At 39.8% G+C, this 24,845-nt stretch overlaps 1 protein-coding gene across 10 annotated transcripts in view; it reads left to right on the forward strand.

Annotated features, from left to right (window-relative positions):
• Slc16a7 (solute carrier family 16 member 7) overlaps nucleotides 1-24,845 on the forward strand; it is a 162,524-nt gene that overhangs the window by 69,007 nt on the left and 68,672 nt on the right. For 9 of the 10 annotated variants that reach the window (XM_076554148.1, XM_076554145.1, XM_015992221.3 and 6 more), the window contains one exon: nucleotides 18,090-18,216. The gene's annotated coding sequence lies outside the window, so the exon portion shown is untranslated. Of the gene's footprint in view, nucleotides 1-12,083; nucleotides 12,284-18,089; nucleotides 18,217-24,845 lie in introns of those variants that run through there. The other variant, XM_006973326.4, reaches the window with a different exon arrangement.

Here is a 24,845-nt window from a genome sequence, read left to right on the forward strand (position 1 = left end):
AATGGAAAAATCACAAAGCTTATTTCTTACACACCCAATAAAATATTTTTTATAAAAAAGAAGTTATATGTGCACTTTGTGTGCCAATCTCTCCAAGTGACTGACTTTAAGCTCTACTGGACTTGGTTGTAATCTTTGTTGGGCACCACTAATAAGTAACTAGAAGAGGGAGCCACTGTATCCATGAAGAACATCACCCCTCTCACAAGAACCTTAGGAGACATTCCTGTTGGGTGTTTTTTTTTTTTTTTCTCTCATCTTGTCATCTTAGTAAATCATTTCATCATTTCAGGTTAAGCCAATGGAATCATGATCAACTTGGCTGTGTAGTTACACTATTCTATACAGGCGTTATTATAGACCAGCTTTGCTCAACCAGTTTGATAAGAAAATTATGCCCTCATGTCATTTTTCTCAGACCATGAAACACTCACCTTATATACTGAGCTAACTTTTTTCCTGTGCACCGAAGTATAATATTTACATTACAGAACTAAGACAGAAGCCACTAAAGCCATTTTCTCTTTCTGATGGTACAGTCAGCTCAAGCGGAGATAAGCTGCTCTTGAGGCCTATAACACCTTTTTGCGTATCTGTTGTTATCTCCCAAGCAACTATGCATGGAGTGAAGACATGGGCCCCGGCTCCTTCCATGACTGTGAGTTTAGTACGACCGACCCAACTCCTTCCACGAGGGCTGATTTTATAAGTCTTGTGGATGAAATGGTAGAATCGAGGCTTCTTTTCCGTGGCAGAACTTCAGCAAGAGAACTCTCCAAGGTGACCGATCACTCAGATCACCGGGCACAAGGAGCTCAGATTATATACGAACTGGTGTTGACATTTGAGTGATGTAGTCAGCGAGTGAGACCAGCAGTTATTCTGAACTGTGTTGATACTTGGTGTCAGGGCACCAAGGTTATCTCCACTGCTGATAGGTCTGCTTGGGGAAGGTAAAGTCACGTGTCTTGTTATTGTTCTCTACAGTGAGAGACACTGTGTGCAAAGGCTAGAAAGAAGAGAATAATGGCGGAAACGACACCAGGAACCTGTGTTCCTGTTACTGAAACATTAGAACTTAGGCAAGGAATCAATTAGTTAGTGTCTGGAGGGCAATTCAGCAGCCCACAGAGGGGTCATGTTTGACAAAGAATGATATGACTTCAAGATATCCTAAACCAAACTTGCATGTGATGGGACCAAAAAGAACTCAAGTACTTGAGAGGGCTGGGAAGGCCCAGAAATAGTAAGTTATACTTCTCTCAGAGAGTGGAATGCTGATCTTTTCAGGATTACTTGCCTGTACCTTAACGTGCCTGGGTCATCAAGGATGACTGTGGAACCAGCCTCATATCTTTCATGATTCAGTAGATGAGCTGAGGTTCCTTAGTGGGGGTTTTGTGTGTGTGTGTGTGTGTGTGTGTGTGTGTGTGTGTGTGTGTGTGTGAGAGAGAGAGAGAGAGAGAGAGAGAGAGAGAGAGAGAGAGAGAGAGAGAGAGAGAGAAGAATCAGAATATACCTTTGATGCCTGGTAAGTGAAAACAGGCTCAACCATACAATTCTTCTCAAAGGGCTACATGATTCATGTCTATCTACTACTGACTCATTCATTGGCTACAGTGTTAGAATATTCATGTTCTCCAAATTTGTGTAACCATCTATATTGCCCTAAGTGATGGTATTTGAAGATGGAGCTGTTGAAAGGTAATTGAGTCATGAAGGGAGACTCTGGTCTGGTGACATTAGTGTTCTCATAAGGACTCTTGAGGTCTTGATCTCCATCAGTCCTTTCTTGAGCCATGGCAAACAGATGATCCCACTGGGAGACATCCCCCACCAGAACCCTTCCACACTGAAAACCTGACCTAGGCCTCCAGCTACTGGATCTGGGAGAAAATCAGTTTGCATTGTTGAAGCCACACAGTCTGTTGAACTATGTTACCACAGCTTGAGTAAGCTAATAAAAGAAATCACATGGCCAAACCCTAGAGTAAATATAAAAGCAAATGGAGCTATTTCAAGAGGCAGATGTAAGAGAGGGAAATTCATGGCCTGTTTTCCAATCAGCCATAATTGCACCATAGTCTGAATAAACAGAATCCATGATGCAATGGCATTTGAGTAGCCTTTGTAGATTAACAAATGATACTTTATTTGATACATACTAATGAGTGAAATTTAACCCTATACAAAATACATAACTTGGGGTCAGGAGTTCTGAGGTTTCCTTGGTTCTTTCTAATTCTCGCATTTATTAAATGCATCTTAAGATCATTACATACTTTACTAAATTTGCATTCTGAATCATATTTACTACTGCATATGTACATAAAATTAAATTACAATGCAAGGTAAATATTCATTAAAACCTTCTCCCCATATATTGTTCCAAACCTATGATTTCTATGATTTCATTGCTGATTGACCTTCAGGCAAATTGTCAAGAAATTTATGAAGGCAATGGTATGAATATGTGTACCCGGGTGTCTCTTGGGCAAACGATGACTCACGGCTTTCTTGTTCCTGAAATGATTAAGCCTCGAACCTCAAGCTGACAGCAGAAGCGCTGTGCAGATGGATGGTCTCAGTGACTAAGGACTGGCAGTTTGGTTCTGATTGATTATGCTTCTGGGTAAAAACAATTTGCTTCATTTTAAAAGCATTTTACTATGCTCTTTCAGTAATTGAATGAAAAAACTTAAATTTCTTTTTTATTGAGGACATGTGCAGTTTGAATAAACTAATGTTTTTAAATTAGATTTCTGTTTGGAAAAAAAAGCACAGTTTCAGTTGTTTTATAGTATAGTGACATAATTTTCTTTCTTTCCTATTTAAAAAAGTGTCAAGTAACTCCTGATTTTTTTATTATATTAACAGTAAGGTATTACTCATATGAAGGCTACTTAGCAGCTATAGAGTTTTGTTAATTTATCCAAGTCCATTAATGTACTTTAAGAAAATTATAGACAATTAGGCACAACTCTTACTAACCGAAATTATAATTTCTGTAAAGCAAAGACACAAGAAATCACTTTTCTTTTTCTCCTTGAGAGTGCTTTGGATTATAATAATATTTTGAAAATTTAAGAAATAAAACATGCCACATTAACTTACTGCTGTGTTCTTCCCCTTCCTACCCCCTCTCCTTTTCTCCCTTTCCATATCCTTCTCTCTCTCCTTTCTTTCCTTCCTTTCTTTCTTTCTTACCATCTTTATTTTAGCGAGGGTCATATGTGGTCAAGACTGGCCTTTAACTCACTGTACACTCAAGGATGATCTTGAACTTCTGACTTTCATGTTTCTACTCCCAGGTGTTAAAGTTACTAGTGTATGTGCTATTATGTCCAATTTACATGGTGTAGAAGGAGATCACATGTAGGGTTCTGTGCATGCTAGACAAGTACTATACAGATTTACATATGTAATTTGCATTTTCCTCATGGCAGAAGTATCTAATAAAAGATTGTGATTTTTTTCATCATTTGAATTTTCAGTGGAATCTTCGATTTTAAGAAACTCTGCTTTTTGTTTTCTTAACTACAGTGTAATTTCTACTAAAAGCATAAATTTAGAAATTATGTGGAAGTTGATAGGTCTAGCAGATCATTAGTCTACAGACCCTGGCTCTGTTGGAAATTCTAACATCCATGCTGGAAATATCTGGGGCCACATAGCATGGATTTGGGGGGATGACCTTAGTGAAGTCTCTGTTTAAACGCTCATTATTAAAGCCAGTGGTTACTTGTAAAAGTTGCTACTCCTTGGAACTCACTCTAGGTTAAATGTGTCCTCTTCTACACTCCCTGTCTTAATGAAAGATTTCACTGAGGCCCTAACTTCAAATGTCTGTCATCTGTTTAGCCCCTGTTTCCCACGGCTCTTTAGTATCCATTTCCCAAGGGTTGGTATGGTCCTAATTCCTTGATGGTGCTCAGATCTGCCCTCTGTCTGCTTTTCCCCGAGAAATCCTCAGTGCCTTCTCTTTTCTAGAACACTACTGTGAAAGACGCCAAAGCTCTACCAGCGAGCAAAACCTAGACAGCGACTGCAGGAGAATCTAAGCAGGTTGTCATAGCCTCTGTCCTCAGCCATTTTTGCATTATCCTTAGGGTTATTTATTTAAGATGTAGGCTACCCCAATTTTGTCCTTGCTAGTAAAATGAAAAAAAAAAGTATAATTTCCAAATGGATTTTTCATTTTCACTCTCATTTCTCTCTGATTCTATATATCTTGATGTAGTGCTTTGTCTCTCTTTCAGGGAACAGTTTACTGGTATTTTTGTGATCCCCTGTTGCTTCTTCTATTCCCACCCTAGTGTAACACATCCTGGGAGTTAACAGTGTTCATGCAGTTCAGCGCTCCACTCAGTATAACTGTGTCTTCGTTACAACCGACCTGAGACTGGGTGACTTACAATAATGACTCATTTCCTAATAGAAGTGGGTAAGCACTAGGTCAAGGTAAGGGTACCTGATGATACCCATCCTATGTGCCATGATATCAGAGCATCACAGAGTGAGGCAGAGGGCATGAGGGTCAAACCTCTCCTCCTTCTCTTAGAATGCCCTGATGCAATCTCTAGTGGCCCTTAAACTCTGAATGCCAAGGATTAGAGCTCGGAATTTAGTGGTACATGGGTGTGGAACTTCCTTAGAGATGATAATTGTAACAAACCTTAAAATCTTGAGGATGTCATAAAATGTGAAAAAAAATAATCCCTACTATGTTCACTGGTTTTATGAATCCTTTGTATGAATATTAGCAATTACTAGTCTCCACCAATGTGGTATCATAAAGTTTGTATGTGTTTCACATACAAACTCTCAAGTGTTTTGACAATTTTTTAAATGCTATTTTACATGAATTTCTCAATCTTACAGGGTATGATTGATATGATTGTCATTTGTCAGTTGTGCAGTACATGTTTCTGATAGTGTATAAATTATTCAGAAACAGAGAACTGTATAAAATACCTAGTTTGTGAGTGGAGACTGCAGTGCTTTCAAATACTGAATATATAGACATAGGATTCATGGTGTTGTTTTCATTTTATCTTCAGAAATAGCTTCATGTGATTGATTTGTGGCATTGAGCCAAATTGTCTCGGTTTTATGGGAGCATTTTCTTTTAAATAGCATGAAAAATATACTTCTCCATTTTGATCTTGATTAATGAAAACTACTCCCATGATTACCAGATTCTCTGAGGATCCCCTGTGATAGCTTTTTATGGGAACTGAATTGTGGTTTGAGACTGGAACAGGACTCAAAGTACTCGTTTAAGAAGGAAGACTTAGCCTCAGGAGCATGTGGGCTTCATGGCCGAGGACAGACTGTGTCTGCTTGGATCATGCAATTCTTTCCACGATTCTTTGAAAAGCACTTTGCTCATTCAAACCAGTTCTTTGAATCTTGGGGAAACTGCACACAGGTTCTATAGATGTTCATTATTTGGTTTTGGATAGTAGTGCTGTTTCTTGGATCAGGGAAGAAGTTTATATTTCCCACTAGGAAAGTCTTCGGAAGAAGAATGGTTCAGTGTGATAGACTGACGCAAAGGGAACTCCAAAGAACCTTAGAAAATGCGACCTCTCAGCCTGTCGTTCTATGGATGAGGAAATTAAGACCCAAGTATAACTGCCACCTGCCTAAATGGTGACACATTATTATGTGCTCTGATGTGTGCATTGTGTTCTAATTCTGAAAATCACGTTTCAAATTACTGCCTGTTAGCGTCGCGCCGGTCCTTTGACTTTTTCTGTTTCTGGTACTTGTTGCTTCCCCATGAGTTTGGCACTGCATGTGGTAGCACAACTCTCTTCGGAGCATTTTTCAATCACGTGGGTGCGGATTTCGCTAGTGCAAACATTTGCACTGTACGCTTTACTGTTTGCACTGTTGTGTGTGACAAAATAACTCTCACAGAAGCGACGTGAGGAAGGCAGGGTTTACTCCGGCTCGAGGTTTTGAGAGGACAGCCTGTCATCTCCGGGAAGCCGTGGCGGCAGGGAGGAGTCACGTTGTACCCATTGTCAGGGGAACAACGGACAAAGGCCTGGTGCTCAGCTCCGTGTCCCGTTGTGTTTCATTCCTAGACCGCAGCCCGTGTGATGGCGAGGCCCATCTGTAATCCTCAGTCCTCAGTGCACCCTTCTGGAAACACCCTCGCAGACACACCCAGAAGTGTGTTTTCATGGTGATTCCGAGTCCAGTCAAGGGGACAGTGAGGACTAACTGCGACGCACACCATCACTTCTGTTTGTCTGCCACACCTCACTACATAGGTTTAATATATAATAAGGTTTGAGTTTCTCACATCGAAAGGGGTGACACACTGATCTCCACTTTTTTCTTTATTATTAAGAATTTTTCTATTCATTTTACATACCAACCACAGGTCCCCCTCTCCTCCCCCTCCTGCCCTCCCCTTTTCCCCCAATTCACCCCCCATTCCCACCTCCTCCAAGGCAAGATCTCCCATGGGGAGTCAGCAGAGCCTGGTCCATTCAGGCAGGTCCAAGGCCCTCCCCTTGCACCAAGGCTGTGTAAGTTGTCCCATGATAGGCACTGGGCTCCCAAAAGTCCACTCATGCTCCAGGGATGGATCCTGATCCCATTGCCAGGGGCTCCTTAAGCAGGTCACACTAAACAACTGTCTCGCCTATGCAGAGGGCCTAGTTCAGTCTCGTGGAGGTTCCACAGCTCTTGGTCCACAGTTCATGATTTCCCAATAGTTTGGTTTGCTTGTCTCTGTAGGTTTCCCCATCATGATCTTGATGCCCCTTGCTCACAGAATCCCTCTTCTCTCTCTTCAACTGGACTCCTGGAGCTCAGCCTGTTGTTTGGCTGTGAATCTCTGCATCTGCTTCCATCAGTGACTGGATGAAGGCTCTATGATGATAGTTAAAGTGTTCACTGATCTGATTACCAGAGTAGGCCGGTTCAGGCACCCTCTCCACTATTGCTTGTAGTCTAAGGTGGAGTCATCCTTGTGGATTCCTGGGAACTTCCCTAGGACTCTTGTTTCTCCCTGTTCCCATGATGTCTCTCTGTATCATGGTATCTCTTTCCTTGCTCTCCCACTCTGTCTCTGTTTCAGCTCAACCATCCCATTCCCTTATATTCTCACCCCCTATCCCCTACCCTCCATTGCCCCCCCACCCCCAGTTTGCTCATGAAGATCTCTTCTATTTCCACTTCCCATGGCAATCCATATATCCCTCTTAGGGTTCTCCTTGTTAGCTAGCTTCTCTGGAGCTGTGAGCTGTAGTCTGGTTATCCTTTGCCTTACATCTAATATCTGCTTATGAGTGAGTACATACCATGTTTTTCCTTCTGAGTCTGGGTTACTTCACTCAGGATGATATTTTCTAGTTCCATCTATTTGCCTGCAAATTTCATGATATCTTTGTTTTTTACTGCTAAGTAGTACTCCATTGTGTATAAGTACCACATTTTCTTTATCAAATTTTCAGTTGAGGGGCATCTAGGTTGTTTCCAGATTCTGGCTATTACAAATAAAGATGCTATGAACATAGTTGAGCATGTTTCCTTGTGGTATGATTAAGCATTCCTCGGGTATATGCCCAAGTGTAGCATGAATCTTAAAAGTTCTTATTAATAAAATCAAACCTGAGCCAGGTGTTGGGGTGAACACTGGAAGATCAGAGAACCAGAACAAGCCACAGCTAACCTCACATGGCCAACTTCTCAGCTGATATTCTCAGACTGGATGCTTCTGTGTCCTCATCCCAAATGGCTCTCAGCTGAACTGCTGCTCGAAAGCTTGAAAGCTTAACCAGGCCAAATGCTTAACCAGGCCAAATGCTTAACCAGCCAAATGCTTCTAGTTTCTGGTCCTCACGCCTTATATACCTTTCTGCTTTCTACCACCACTCCCTGGGATTAAAGGCTTGCTTTCTAGGATTCAAGGCATGATGAGTCACCATGCCTGTCTTGAACACATGGATTTCTGCCTCTGGAATGCTAGGATTAAAGGTGTGTGCTACCACTGCCTATCCTTTATGTTTAATATTGTGGCTGCTCTGTCTCTGACCCCAGATAAGTTTATTAGCATGCACAATATTTGGGGGAATACAATACCACACCCAAGAGTAGTATAGCTGGGTCTTGAGGTAGATTGATTCCTGATAATCTGAGAAACCACCATACTGATTTCCAAAGTGTCTGTATATGTTTGCACTCACACCAACAGTGGAGGACTGGTCCCCCTGCTCTGCATCCTCTCCAACATAAGCTGTCATCAGTATTTTTGATCTTAGTCATTCTGACAGATGTAAGATGGTATTTCAGAGTCATTTTGATTTTCATTTCCCTGATGACTGAGGATGTTGAACAATTCCTTAAACATCTTTCAGCCATTTGTGATCTTTACTTATTTATCTCCTTCCAACAGACTTTCTTTTTTAACTGAAAAAAAAACTGTTTAGATGTTCTCATAACATAATGCTATTTGCCAAATGATAGGTCAAGTAACTTGATTTAACCATTCCACAATGTATAGTTCTACCAAAACATCATGCTGTACACTAAAAATGATAGACCTTATTTTGTCAATTTAATCTAGTAATAAATTGCACATAAGATAAAGAAAAATTTAAAGTATGCAAAGACTAGGCTCACAGTTTCATGTTAGCCCTGGCTTGGTAACTTTGCTTTTGACATAACTTAGTTTGTTTTTTTTTTGTTTTTGTTTTTGTTTTTTTTTCTAGACAGGGTTTCTCTGTTAGCTTTGCGCCTTTCCTGGAACTCACTTGGTAGCCCAGGCTGGCCTCGCCAGGCGGATCTCTGTGAGTTTGACTTAACTTAGTTTTGATGCAAGGTTAAAGATGAGCAGACATGAAAAGGCTGTAGTTTCTATTATCTGTAATTTCATTTTCTGCAGTTCCAATTACTGTAGCCATGCTCCAAAAATTAAAAAAACAAAAAATGTAAAATTCTGGTAGTTGTGTACCATTTAAAGTAAGATGATGAAGTTTCATGGATTTTAGTACCATACTGACAGAGTTTTAAATCATGACTTTGTCCAGCCTGGGGCAGTCTCCACTGTGAGTTGCCATTCTGCCCATCATTTAGTCGCCATGTGGGCCATTCCATATGTTCTCAGAGCTTCAGATTTTTGTGTTCGATAACTCCTATTGTGTATGTATTAGTAGCCTCAAACTACCAGAGTTATAAGACTGACCATTTGATATGACAAAGAAAAACTATAAATAACTTCATCTAAGTGAAACATGAAAGTTTCTAACATAATTAGGAAACAGAAAACTGGAGCTATAACATGGTTGATAGAAGGCTTCCTAACATGCATGAAGCCATGGGTTCATTCTACAGGAGAGAGAGACAGAGAGAGAGAGAGAGAGAGAGAGAGAGAGAGAGAGAGAGAGAGAGAGAGAGAGAGAGAGAGAGAGAGAGAACAAAACAAAAACAAACACCTGAACAAAGTAGGCATGACGGCTCATGACTGTAATTCTAACAGAGGCAGGAGAATCAGCAGTTTAAGGTCACCCTCAGCCACACATGGAATTGAGAGCCAGCAGCCTGAGATACATAACAACCTCCCTTCCAAGAAAGTCCAATGAAAGTGCTCATGTGATGAGTGTTGTTATTGTTCATCTGTAGACAGTAGTCCCTCAAAAATGTTCCTCTGTGTTCCTGTGAAACATCACAGTGAAGAATAAATGAGATTTGAGTACAGAATTAATGTAATCCAGTCTTATCTAAGGTGTATTTGCTGAGGCCCTTGGAAGATTCTGCCCAGTGTTTAAAGTTGGAGGTACTGTGATGGCCAGTTCCGATGTCCCTTAATGCATGTCGGTTTTCTTTTGACATCTCTGTTTGCAGGCCTGCTAAATATGGTAAGGTGATTGAGCTTCTCAAAATTGCCAATTAATCTAGTTAATTACAACATCTGAAGCTGCCAGCATCTTATCCTTACCTCTTTCCTGGAGACTCAAATACCTTTCTAGGACATCACAGGAAAAGGGGTTTACCAGATATTTTCCACTTTCTAAAATAAGTTGCCATTTCCCTAACCTTCTCTGATAGTGCCTCCTTGCTAGCTGAGTGCTCAAGTCAGTCTCTGTTTTCTGAACCCAACCTCAGATGGTCTCTCTTCTATAAAGCCATGCCAATGTCTTTGCACTCCCAACAACGTAATTTGCTTTTTTTCTTGCCTCTTGGAGATTCATTGCCAATATTGCCTCCAGTGATGACTACAATGATTGCTGACTTTCAGGAATGTTTTTATTTCCCCCCCAGGAATCCAGGCTAATGAGATATGATGTCATTTTAGGAGGCTGGGTGAAGTTGAATGTGCCAACACAATTTTAAGCTTACTTTTGGTTGTGGCTTCTACGGCACTGGCATATTCCGTGGCTCAAAGAAGTCACATGGCCACACTTAAAGTTTGTAGTCGAGAACTGCATGCTGCCTACATGGAAACATGGTAGGGATGAATGCCAGAGGGTGAATTTTTATGGGAACTGACACAGTTTGATTGACCTAGGAATGTATAAACTGTGCTCAAATTGTGAGGTTTGACTTGTTTTTGTTTTTGTTTTTGTTTTTGTTTTGCTTGTTGTACTTTGATATTTTAAGATTAGAACATACTCAGTTGAAAGTGAATTTTGAACTCCATGCTCTTTCTGGACTTGTGGCCTGAATGCTGGATGGCGCTGGTGCATCACATGACTCCCAGTTACATGCCCTGTCATGAGAATGAACAATCTCGTCTATCATGTACCATATTGCTAAGCAGTGATGCTCCTCCGGTTGGCAGGCAATGTTTCCTCAACTCAGCACTTTTCAGTTCCCAGTAGGTCTGTGAGATGAGTGTCACTGTATACACTGAAGAACGTCTGTAGTGGAAAAAGGGAAGTGGATCACTTTCTTAGGTCCCCACAAACCCACAGTCACTCCCTTCAACAGGTTTCTATCACCACCCTGACTAAATATTATGCAGTCCTTCAAAATCTATAAAGAACTCTAGGTTTCCTTTCTTCTGCCTGTTTTGGAAATTATAAAACAACTGTTTCTTTAAGTCAGTGGAAAAGCGTTATCCCTGGACTACTAGAGGGCAGCATCCCAGTCCCACTGTGGAACACATAATGACAGCCAGAGGGAGAAATCGGAGTTGAATGGATGGCAGCAGAGGGTTCGGAGCGTTTAACCCTTCAACAGCCTTGTTCTAAAGTGAGATTCTTCCTATGGGAACATACTAAGGCTTAGAACAAGACATGAAAGTACTTTAGTTTTGTGTCTGCAGAATAGGGCCCACAGCTACCAAATAATACTGCCTGCCCCAAATCTACAAGTTGAAGTACCAGGTGCCCTGTTCGTTGACACTTAACTAGAATGTGACTGTATAAATATTATTTATACAGTTTGGTGCCAATCAGAAAATGTTATGTACATCTGTAATGTTTGTGTGGTTGCCTTCTCTGGGCACATGCTTAAAAATCTTTATAGTTATTCAGGCGTATTAATTCACTTAGGTATAACCAAAACAGAAAAGCAATAGAGGCCAACACGGAAATATTTTTCATTTAGATACAAGTTTGGCTTATTTTTAATTCACTTTATGATCGTATTTGACTAATTAAAACCATTTTCAAGGTATGTTTTTAAAAGACCCAAAAGAGCAAGAAAGCAACTGTGTACGTAATATTAACTCAAAGTATTTTGTATTTATTATATAATGGTGTGACTACACTCAGCTACTTTGAGGACATGTAATTTTTCCTACACTTCTCACTCGAGCACTACAGCTAATAGCATCACTATGACACTTTTCAATACTTCTTTGGGGGTTTGCTGACAGTGGTTAATATCTTCATTTTCACTGAACAGTTTATAATGGATACCATGTGTATTGTATACTTTTTACAGCTTTGTCTATGGAATGTATAGGAACCTAGCCAGATCATAGTATTCCTTCTAGCCAGTGTCCAGGGGGAGCATTTAGACAGTCTAGTTCCCTCATGATATTACCATTACGACTCAAAGGAGGTGGGGGCAGAAACTGTAGAATCCTGTGACCTAACCTGACTTAGCCCTGAGTGACAGAGATATGTGTCATAAATGAAACTAAGTGCCCAGGATTCTGAAAGGAACAATGGCTCACAGGAGAGACCCACTGTCCGGTGGCTAGAGGAGTCAGTAGACCGAAGCGGCTCATCTTGGTGACACGAAAGACTGTGTGGCCCCATGTCTCTGGCCAGACCAACTCACTTTGTTGTGATCATTTAATCCTGCTCGAATGGTACTGTTCCTCCCAGAAACTTTGAGTAGATTCTAGCTTATTTCTGATTCATATTATTGAGACTATAATAATAATAATAATAATAGTTAATAATGATATGGATTTTTTTCTTACTTGATGTTTGAAAAATGAGTATTTTAGTGGGAGAGTCAGAAAAGTATTCTCTGGCTATGTACTTTTGCTAGAAATATCCAGGGATTTTTAAGGATTCCGTTTTTAAGGCCAGTATTAATTTAATCCTTTTGAAATCGAGGAGGAATCTAAGGGCTAGTGTGATACTTTTTTGTTGTTTGGTTTGGTTTGGGTTTTCTGTTTGTTTGTTTTTGTTTGTTTGGTCAGTTTGACACAAGGCAGGTTCATCTGGGGAGAGGAAACTTCAACCTAGAAAAATGCCTCTACAGAGTTGGCCTGTAGGCAAGTCTGTGGGGGTGTTTCCTTCATTAATGGTTAATATGGGAAGACACAGGCAGCTGTGGGCAGTGCTTCCCCTGGGCAGGTGGTCCTGGGTTGTCTAACAAAGCAGGATAAACCAGCCAGGAGGAGCAAGCGAGTAAGCGGGTTCCTCCATGGCCTCTGCTATCAGGTACCCACCTTGAGCCCTGCCCTGACTTCTTTCATGATTGACTGTAAGCTTTAAGATAAAACAAATCCTCTCCTTCACAAATGGCTTTTGGTTATTGTGTTTATCACAAGAGGAAGTGAAGCAGGACATTGAAGATGTCCATGTAGATTGATCCCAAATCTCTCAAGTCCTGTTCAAGTTCTCTGAGACTGTCACTAGGCATGAGGAGGAAAGTTCTGGCCTTGTTCTGAGAAGTTCTAAGCATTTTATGCATACCCCAGGTTCTGTCTCATCAGAAATTCAATATTGATAGTGGGAGATCCAGCTCTCTATGGTCTCATCACCTGAACCAGACTGTCTGGTTTGGGTGGTAGGATTACAGGCAAGATTTTTCTTTCTTTTTACAAATTTTTTTTTTCATTTCACATACCAACCACAGTTCTCCCTTCCTCCCCTCTTTCTGCTACCTGCCCCAACCTCCCCTCCACCCCACCCCACATCTACTCCTCAAAGAGGGTAAAGTCTCCCATGGGGAGTCAATGAAGTTTGGCATATCAAATTGAGGCAGGACTAAGCCCCTCCCCCTGCATCAAGGCTGAACAAGATTTTTACTTCTAATGACTCCTAAAATCGTCACAGCCCTGTGCCACTGGGTTCAACTCTCTTAATATAAATAGAACAACCAGCTACTGAATACAACCATCTTATAGAGAGCAGATTTATATGTACATATTAAAGTTTTGTATTTTAGCACTTTTATGTAATAAAGCTTATAATGGAAAAATAATATGCATTCATCATATAATCTTTATAAACCTTTTTAAAGCCCCACAAGTTATATAGAGCTACTTCCCAAAAACTATTTGCAGTTAATAGCTTTTTATGTGTTGCTCTAGGTAATTTGTATGTGTATATAAGCACATGCACATTGTATGGTTAAAGGAAAATCTTCCCTAATCCCCTCTAGAAGCTTTCTTGAATGGGCCCACAACGGATAAATTAATAGGGAAATGACATATTTTTTGTTTGGTTTTGAAGTAGGATTTTACACATCCTCTGGTCTGGCCTCAAACTTGAGATCCAACTTTGTCAGCCACCCGAGACAATAACAGGCATGAGCCACCATGTCAGGTAGTACATATAAACGTACTTAACCTGTACAGTGGTGAGTAATGGGAGAATGATTACCTACCTGCCCAGGGAGATTTCAATGGTTACTTCCATTCAGGTATGGAGGGAATGTGGACCATTCCCTCTGAGGGGTAGTAAGAGTTGTTTGTCTTTTTTGTTTGTTTGTTTATTTCAGGAGAATAGAGGGAATTTAGAGGAAAAAAAAGAAAACCTATTTGCAAACAATTATCTCTGGAATTTGAATGCATTCAAAAGACAGACTTCTATGAACAGCATATTCTATCTGTGCAAATTGAGGTCATCAATCGCCACTTCTGCCTTGTTATCTATGAGATTTTAAGGTGATGGTGGAAAATAATTGTGTTCTGTCAGATCTAGTATTAAAGAGGATCAAAGGATAAGATATGGAGGCATGATGGCCAGCAATTATAATTCTCAGATTGTTTCTGTATCTCCACACTTTGTGGTATTGTTCACTCAGCCAAACACCATACCGGTATACCTGTGCAGTACATACTTTAAAACACACAGAAGCTGACTGGAGAGGTGGCTCAGCAGTTAAGAGCACCTTCTGCTCTTGTAGATGACCTGAGTTTGGTTTCCACACCCACATGGTGGCTCATGACTATCTGTAACTGTAGTTCCAGGTGATCCTCTACTCTTTCTGGCCTCCAATGACATTGCATGCGTATGATGGATACATATACGTGCAGGCAAGACACTCATGCATTGAAAATAAAAATAGATTTAATAAAGTAAAATAGAACCACATTTTACTTTTTATAATTTACTTTTATCATTTGTTTCACTCATCAGTCATATAGATCTGCTGCATTACTTTAATATTATTGGATTAGTGCTTTTCTTAATGAATGAAACAATTTGCCCTTTTATGATGACTTTCCTTAAAAAGTATTTTCAAATATCTTTGTATGATTATGTAATTAGCCATGAAAGAGACAATGTTACAGTGCAATCCCTGTGCTTATGGCTTTTAGAAACAATTTACCATGACATTATGGGAATTTCCCATGAAAATTTTAAAACATTAGTATAAGCCTTATGCTGAGAACAGTGCAGACCCGCTCTTAACACTAATGGAGACCAACATGCAGGACAGCACTCCCCAAAGAGGTGTAGAGGACTCAGCTCCATGCCTTCTCAAGCTTCTGGTGGTCATTGTTGTTACTTGATGTTCTGTTCTGTGGTCGTTTCAGTTTCTGCTTGCATCCATGTCTGTCTGTCTGTCTGTCTAAACTCCATTTCTCTAGTCTAAGGATAGTGTGATTGCAAGCAGATCTCACCTCAGGAATACTGAAAAAGCTTTTTAAACTCCTTATGTATTTGCTGTACCAGGTACCTTTACGGATCCTTGGAATTGGGACATGAACATAGCCACCACTTAGACTATTGCAGTTGTTGTCAGTGTGAGTCTAAGAGCATCATATCATAATAAGCCAGGATGATTGTCTGGTGTGAATGGTTCATTTCTAATTCTTCGCAGTTTATTATGCATTAGTTCATTATTTTTCCTTAATTTTCCAGTTCCAAAGAAATCTTTAGTTAGTTTGACCCTTAACATCAATTAGAACTCTGAGTTGTTTTAACTACAGCAAGAGTTTGCATCTAAAATAGGTTTTGTGTGGCTGACATTTTGAGGGCCATGTACTATTGATATATTTCTTGTCTGGATGTGAAAGTAAGTCAGTCAATAGGATTTAAAAGATGGTCCGCTTAGAAGAGAAGAGCCCCCAGGATCAGATTTCAATTTTTAATTCCATTACAGGTTGGAAAAGAAAAGATTCATTTCTACTTAGTTCCTGGTGTTAAATTGGATGAGCTTGCATCTCAACTTAAAACTGCACATTAATTTGGCATTGTTATACTGTTTTGTGTACGAAAGAAGAAATAGAGAACAAAAAGATCACATGGTTGTTCTTTATGGAGCATATTAATCTACTTAGCTGACACATAGGCCAGTGTTGGGAATATGTGAGAAAGAGTTCCTGCTTTAATCTAAAAATTCTGGGGGGATTTACAGTGGAGCCAATCACCTCCTAACCACACTTAATCTGGGCCTTCATTTGCTGAGTAAATTATTTCAGGATCTTGTTTTTAAAGATTATATATGACAGTATCTGGTTAAGGTTTGAGAAGTTAAAGAAAAGGACCTTCACTGTTCATAAAGGAATGTGCTGATATTCTGCAGTGTGGAATGCAAGAGAACATTGAATAGAATGGAGCTAAAAGTTCATGTTTTTGTAATAATTATTATTAAAAACAAATTCCTAAACCATGATCCTGCATTGTTAAAATTAACAATAAGCTCATATATCATGTGTATATGTGTGTATGTGCCTAAGTGTCTATAAACTACACTATGATTAATCAAAATCAGTAGGGGAAGGATGTAACTAGATTATTTGAAACAACTAAGTTGAGGCTTCTGGATTATTAAACTGTTTGTTGAAAGGTACCTATGATACAGATTTTTTTAAATATGGACCAGTTAGATTGTACACTGAAAAATTTCATGGAGACATATCCATATTGATGAGCAGGTGGAATTTGTAGCATCTGGAGATTTTTCTGGGTTCCTTTTATTCTTGCTTCTTAACTAGTGTGTGTACGACAGGAGCAATTAATTATAGCCTGTGGGTCAGAACCCAGTTTTCAGGGATGCCTCAGGCTTTCCTCTGAGGCTATGCCCTGGACTCAGTCAAGTTTACTATGCCAGAGAAAAAAGAAGATAGAAAGATTTCCTACATTAACATGGACTGGTACTTGGGATAGCGGGAGTTCATGACGTACCCAGCTTTTGAAAACTATGGCAACTCCCAAGCATTCCAGTAGGACCAAAGCCCACACAAACTACTCTACAGGCCCAGGAAGTCGACTGAGTGAACTTTTCGCTCCATTCCTTGTCAGTTTCTTAGATTCAGTCAGTTTCTTTAACACTTCTTCACACTCTTTATTGGTCGCCACACATCCTTCATCCGCTTACACAAGCACCTTTGACCCAATGGTCACGATGTCTTCTTTCCACACTTTATAACAGGTAGCTCTATAACCAAGGTGGGTGGCTGGTTATTTCCTTGGAAGAATCTAGTTTTCACTTTTTTCCTTTGCTTACTCAAGTCAAAATTAAGCTATACCAAATTTTATATGTTCAGTACCATATTAAAGTTAATATCTTGAATAAAGATATTTGATCTATTAGACATGTAGACCTGATTAGGAAGTTTGGATTTCAAATCAGATCCCTAGAATATTTTTTAAACAGTGCACTGTTAAAACCTGTTTATTGATAGTATTTAGAATTACTTTGTTAAATGTTGTATGTACACACTCACACTCACAGACATGTACACACACACACACACACACACACACACACACGCAGCTGATGTAGCACCAAATTACTTAAAGAGATAAAAGGAATTGAGTGGTAGCTAATGAATGTCAATACATTTTCTTTTTCCTAATGTAACCTGTCTAGTCCAGTCTTGTGTGATGTGTCTGTATATGTCCCAGTGTGTGTTCATTTGTGTGTGAATTTAGAAGGAAGCCAGAGGCCAACCCCCATTGTCATTCCCCTGGAACCCTTTTCAGTGTTTTTGATGCAGGGTCTCTCCCTTGGATCTGGAACTCATCTGTTCGGCTAGACTGGGTGCCTAGCCAGCCCCAGAGAGTCTCCTGTCTCCACTTCCTAGAGCTAGAGTCTTGAGAGTAACATATGCTGGACTAAATACATGGATGCTGGGAGTTTTGTTGAGTTCCTCATGCTGGCACAGAGGGCGCTTTATCCACTGAGCTGTTTATCCCGTTCCTATAATTTGTCATTAATTTTAAAGAAAATGATTTATCTTTGTCTTCCACTTTTCATGTTTGGCTTCGTGTGTGTGTGTGTGTGTGTGTGTGTGTGTGTGTGTGTGTGTACATATATACATATATATGTGACTGACAAGCATATCTATGTGCCTACACATACTTATTTAATTATTGGAGTTATAAAAGATGTGCAGAATTACTGGGGTGAATTAAAGCTAGTGACAAATGAGGCAATGGAATATGGTTATACATTTAATATTTGTTTCTCTCCTTTTTCTTTAGGTAATCTGGAGTCTGCTCTACCTCTCCCTTCATATTGCCTTCAAATATTGCTCATCAACATAAAGTGACCAGGCTTACATATACACAGCACCCAAAGAAATCTGTTAAAGTGGACATCTGACAACAGGTAAAAGAATATTTTTATTTCTGGTTCTTTTGGTCATACTTACAAATAAAATGGACAAAACATGGCAGCTTCCAAAAAAATATTATAGAACTGTTCACAAGGAAAATCATCATGAAGGAGTATGTATGTTCAGATTGAATCTTGACAGTTGATCAACTCTAGCTGCTAGTGAGAGTTTCAGAAGGTGCTGTTTTCCAAGGGTAACGGGCTGAGAACTTCATACTATGAACCATTAGTAGAGTGCCAGTAGTAAGTCCTCCCAAGGGCCTACGACCTGTCAACCCACAGGTTCTCAGGCCCAATAACTGGAAGATGCATATTCCGTGTTGTAGAGTGTGTCATACATCCAATCAGAAAGTGGTGGTTTGTTCTCAGGCCATCTGTGGCACTGGAGCTCTTTGGTTCACAGCTGGATAAGATTGATAGCACCCTTTCTCCTCTGGTGGTAATGCATACCTCCTTTAAGGGCTATGAAAGGCAGTAGGGATTAAACTCCAAGACCCCTAACAACTTGATTTCTCTGTATCTGTGACTCAAGTATGGCAAATCTCCAGTCTTGGGGTGTTACCATCAAGTTCTAGACAATAGCCAAGAGCAATCACAATAGACTTTAATATTTGAAGGTCTGTGGGACCTCAGTAGCCAACAACACCAATAAATGTAAACCACTCCTGGCTTTGGGATTTTTGGTTTTTAGCCTATATTTTCTTGCAGGGGGATTTATGCTGCATTATAGGGTAATTATATTTTGGCTTTTTAAATACATGTATGTGCTTAAATTTTAGAAATGTCCTGCAATAGTTTTTTTTTATGATTTTCCTGAAAGTCTTTAGTGTTAGTTATCCCTCCTTGAATTTCTTCCTCTACACTCTATTCCTCCACCGCCTTCTATCACTCTGTTCTGTCTTCTATCTCTTGAAAACCTCCTCTTGCCATGGCACTTTACTAATTTCCTGACCTGTATGGGTATTTCACATGAGATGTGTATATATAAAAACTCAATGCTAACATCCTCAAATAAGAGAAAATAGCTATTTGTCATTCTGGGTCTGGGTTGCCTCTCTTAGAATTATTGTTTACAATTTTATCAATTTACCTGTAAATTTTGGATTTTTTTCCTTTGTATGGGTGAATAACATTCCATTTTGTAAATGTGCCACATTTTCTTATCCATTCATTCATTGATTAATATTTAGGCTTTCAAATTACTGGTTATCATGGATAGAGCCTCATTGAACATGAATGAGCTCTCTGTAGTAAGATACAGAGGCCTTTGGGATATGCTCAAGTGGTGCAGTTGTATCATGTAGTAGATCTGTTTCTAGCTTTTCCCAGAACTTCCATAATTCTGCAATGATTGTCAAAGTGACTCCTATCACCAGTGAGTAAGTGTTCTTTCTCCATGGCCACACCAGAATTTGTTGGGTTTTTTTTGTTTGTTTGTTTGTTTTTTGTTTTGTTTTCATCTTAGATATTTTGACTGGGGTAAGATGAAATCTCAAAGTTATTTTACTTTGCAATTTGTTGCTAAGAATTTTGGCCATTTGAGAAATATTTTTCAGCCACTTATCATGTGAGAACTTTCTATTTAGTTTGGTGCCTCCTTTATTAATTGTGTGTTTTCTTGATGTTTGGCCTTTTTACATTTTTGCATGTCTACATACTAATCCTCTGTCAGATATATAGCTGGTAAAGCTTTTTTTTTCTAATTGTGTAGACTCCATATTTACTAGAAGTAAAACTCAATGTCCCAATTAGAAAAGTCAGGGGAAATCCTTACAAATGGAATGCATAAGAAGAAGAGCTGGATAATATAAGCAAAGGAAATTAAAGATGTTAATAAGCACAGGATAGGAAATATGGGAAATGCAGGACACTATACAGAAAATACAGGACACCATCAAAACACAGGATCTTCAAATTATAGGCATAGAAGAGAGAGAAGAATCCAAGGTCAATGGTTTAGACCAGATTTGTAGGAAGGCTATAGAATAAAACTTCCCCAAACTAAAGGAGGACATAACCATGCAAATGAAAGAAGCCACTGAACCCCAACTAGACAAGACCAAAAAAGAAACACCATGTAGTATATAATAGTCAAACACTAAATATACATAATAAAAAATATTGAAAGATGCAAGAGAAAACATCCAAAAGACACATATAAAGGAAAACCCACCAGAATGACAACTGATTTCCTAGGAAAACTCTAAGAGCCACAAAAGCCTGGAGTTCAATAATTCTAAAAGACCATGTCCTCCAACCTAGACAAATGTACCCAGAAAAACTACCTGGCATAGTTGAAAGAGAAATAAAAACTTTTCATGACATAAACAACCTAAAAAATTTAATACTAAACACAAGATACTGAAGAGAGTACTGGAAGCAATATTCTGAACTGAGGAGAGGAACAAACATAGCCAGTAGACTCTAGAAAGGAAAAAAAGCCATGACTTGATGAACATACACCACAGGTAAGAATATAAACCATCAGGAAACATCCAATGGCTTCAGTCTGTGCATAGCTTTCAATAATAACTCTATCAATGACTGAAACGCTCCGATCACAAGACACAGCAAAAGCAATCCCAAGCAGAAAGAACAATACTGGATGGATAGCTATTGCAGACTCAAAGACACATTTTAGAACTATACTAAATAAAAATAATATTATACTGAAAAACAGAGAGACCAATGGAACAAAAGAGAAGACCCAAATAGGAGTAAGCATAACTACAGCCATCTGACTTTTGACATAGGGACAAAACACACATGGCAGAAAAGACAGCATCCTCAACAAATGGTGTTGGGAAACTGGATGTCCCCATTTAAAAGAATGAAGCTGGGTCCATATCTATAATCCTGCCCATAAATTGGGCAAGTGGATGGGTGATCTCAGTTTGAAACCCCAAACACTGAAACTGCTAGAAGAAGACCTAGTCGGTACCAAAGACCTTACAAAGTACAAACATAGTACCCTAACCAGACATGGGCCTAGGGAAAGGACTTTGCAGACAGAACTCCATTAACAAAGGAGTTAAGGCCAAACTCAGATCTCATAAAACTAAAAATTGTATAACAGCTAAGAAAAAAAAATTCAAGTGAAGAAAAAACCCCAAAGAAAATCTTTGCCAGCTATAAATCAGAGGATTAATACCCAGAATATACAAAGAGCTAAAACCAGCCAAAAGATGTTGAAAGATGACCTAGGAATCTAAACAGAGTTCTACATAGAAGACATAAATGGCTAAATGATACCTCAAAAAGGGATTCATTTTTCCTTAGCAATGAAAGGAATGTGGGTTAAAGTAACTTTGGAGATGTTACCTCACCCTAGTCGGAATGGCTAAGATACACTACTCTCTTCTTCCTGAGGGTAGAGAAAGGAGGAATATTTTAACTATAGTCTCATAAAATAAAGATTGTTACTGCATGCACGTTTGTATGTGACGTATATTACTAAATATAACTTGTTTCCAGCTGTATATAACCCTACCTGTATGTTTTCAGGGCTGATCATTTGGCCCTGGACAACTGCTGTGCACCCTGCTGGGGAAGACCACCTCTTCCCCTGGCAGCTTTCTTCAGTTGGCCATAGTTCTTGATATAGAGTTGAAGTATGAGTACCAGTTCTTAGCAGAGACAATTGTGTTGGTTAGTAGGTTGTTTGTTTTTATGGGAACTAAAGATATAGAGTTAGGTCTTTGGTAGTGTTTCTTTGTGTAGAAATCGTGTTTCCCCTTTGTTGAATGAGTGTTTAGATGCCGGTTTTCTATTAGCACAGTTTATCAAGACTGAACATCCGTTCAGTCTTGGGGCAACTCACTGATGGGGTTTGAATGGAGTATCAGAAGTGATCCCCGCTCAACCCAGGCATGTGGAGCAGACTTATGCAGAGTGGGGGAAATGCTCATAGTCCTCAGGAGGTAAGAACTTCCCCTCAAGTAGCTGGAGTGAGTGAAGTGGCTATGGGTCTCTGAGGTCCCAACCTGGGAGCTGGGAAAGCATGGAAGCACAAGACACAGGGTCCTCAAACAAGCTGCCGGTGTGGATGTGTTGGTGGCAGGAATCTTTCCTTCCTACATGGTGGGGAAGGGCCAGCCAGTAGAAAGGAACATGTATCCTTCAGGAGGTTGTGGGAGCAAGAGGAATTGGAGTGGAAGTGATGAGTCTGGTGTCCTTACCTGGAGAGTGGTGTGTGTGTGCGTGTGCTTGTGCGTGTGCGTGCGTGCGTGCGTGCGTGCGTGCGTGCGTGTGTGTGTGTGTGTGTGTGTATGCCTTCAAAAATGATAGGAAATGAATCACGAAATTTTATGTCTAAATGTTTGCCATATCAAATGTGATCAAGACTACAGTCATTTGAACTCATGGATTAGTAATGAAAGATAGTTTCTTTTCCATTCTGCATTTTGGAAATTACAGGGCCACATCTTTACCACTAGTAACTGTCTGTACATTCTACAAGAAAAAGCTGTTTGCTACATAAATGCCTTCTGGTTTTTCCTCAGTGATTCTCCAGCTTTTCTTTTTTAGTTTACAAGCAAGAAGGAAATTGGTCACTTCACAATTTAATTTAAAAATGTGTAATGAGCTCAGATTCTTAAGACAATTTTCAAGGCCAATTGCTGTTGTCTACTTATTTAAACAATGTTTGCAATTCCCCTGTTTTCTTTAAGTATTTTGCATTTCTAAAGATGCTATTTTTGGAATGAAATGTCGTGAATTGATCAACATACAGAAATAGTACTATTTTAAAACCTAATCAGAAAATAGGAGAGATAATTAGTGTTGTGTCCAACAATTAAAAAAGATTATATCATACTGTAAACATAAACTTTTTAAAAGTAATTCTTAACAAATGTGGTATTTTTTTACATAACTTGTAACCTCTATAGAATATTAACCTAATAGAAGTGTTTTTCATTAAAAAAAAAATACACACTTTATATGCATCAGTTGTCTATGTTTAAACCTTCCATCCTGTTGCTGGTTTCTTTGATATTTTAGTAGACTTTTGTTGTGTGAGTCTTTTTCCCCCTGGGAAGACATCATAGACACACACACACACACACACACACACACACACACACACACACACACACACACAACTTACTCCTAAATGGAGACTGCCGACAGACCAAAGTCACAGTCTCACCAAAGTACAAGTTGTTGAACGAGTGAGATTTTGGGGGGTGACTTACAGGTGTACAGACGATCCCTGAAAGCCCCGAAAGCCAGGAGCTCCCTGAAGCTCTGCAGATCTCAGAATCCCCTCTCCTTTTTAGCAGCCCTGTCAGCCACTCCTTCTGCTGCAGTCTGGACCTCTGCATCCTTGGGTAGCGGCCCTGGGGAGAGGTTCTGCTTTCCCTGACTTGTGAAGTTGGCTGGCCTCTCCAGTCTCACACATCTCCTGTCTCTGTCCTGGAGGGAATGTTTCAGAGGACACTGTGAACACAATAGTTTCAGTGTGTCGAAGCTTCCCTGTGCTAGCCGAGATTTTAACTACTGTGACAAAATACCTCATGAAATTAACTTTAATGGAGGGAAGAAGTTAGTTTTATCAGATGTTCCAGAGGCTGTCATCACCGTTGCTTCATTTCCTTGTTGGGGACCACTGTTGACAAATTGTCCACCCCAATAAACCTATCTGGGGTCAGAGGACAGAGCAACCACTATGTTAAACATAGGTTAGGCAGTGGTAGCACACACCTTTAACCTTAGCATTCCAGAGGCAGAGATCTGCTTGGATCTCTGTGAGTTCAAAGCCACACTGGAAGCAGCCAGGCATGATGACACATGCCTTTAATCCCAGGAAGTGATGGCAGGAAACAAAAAAGGTCTATAAGGCGTGAGGACCAGGGACTAGAGGCTTTTTTTAAGCTTTTAGGCTTTTAGCAGCAGTTCAACTGAGATCCATTCGGGTGAGGACTCAGAGGAAACAAGATCAGCTGAGGAATTGACAAGGTGAGGTTAGCTGTGGCTTGTTCTGTTTCTCTGATCATTCAGCTTCTACCCCAATACCTGGCTCCCATATTTTTTATTAATAAGACCCTTTAAGATTTGTCTTGTGCCTGTGGTGTGACACCTTGCACAGCCATGGTGCAGTGGGAAGGGGCTTGAACCTGCCTAGGCTCAGTGAGCTGGGCTCTGCTGACTCCCCATGGGAGACCTTAATTTGGGGGATGTGGGGATGCAGGGTGGCTTGGGAAAGAAGGCTGGGGGTGGGAGGAGGGAGGAGGAGGGTCTGTGGAGAGCATGAGGAATGAGTAGAAAATTTCTTAATAAAGAAAAATAAAATAAAATAAAGATTGTCTTACAGGGGACCACTGTGAGAACACCATGATAAGGGAGCATGTGATGTATTATACCAAAGGTAATCATGATGGATGCCATGAAAAAAGTCAGAAAAGGCCACAGTCCCAGAGTTCTCTACAAAAGCTCACCCCAGGGACCCAACTTCTTTCTCTTAGGTTCCCCAACTTAAAGGTCCAACTTTTTCTCAACAGCACTAAAGGCCTGTGCCTAATCCTCCAGCACCACATCACTGAGAGATGTTTAAGATCAAACCATACAATTTCTACGGAGTGAAATTTTTAGGCTAATGATGTTTTGAAAATCAAGTACTCTTG

Source organism: Peromyscus maniculatus, chromosome 18, assembly GCF_049852395.1.
Source record: "Peromyscus maniculatus bairdii isolate BWxNUB_F1_BW_parent chromosome 18, HU_Pman_BW_mat_3.1, whole genome shotgun sequence".
NCBI classification, from domain to species: Eukaryota; Metazoa; Chordata; class Mammalia; order Rodentia; family Cricetidae; genus Peromyscus; species Peromyscus maniculatus.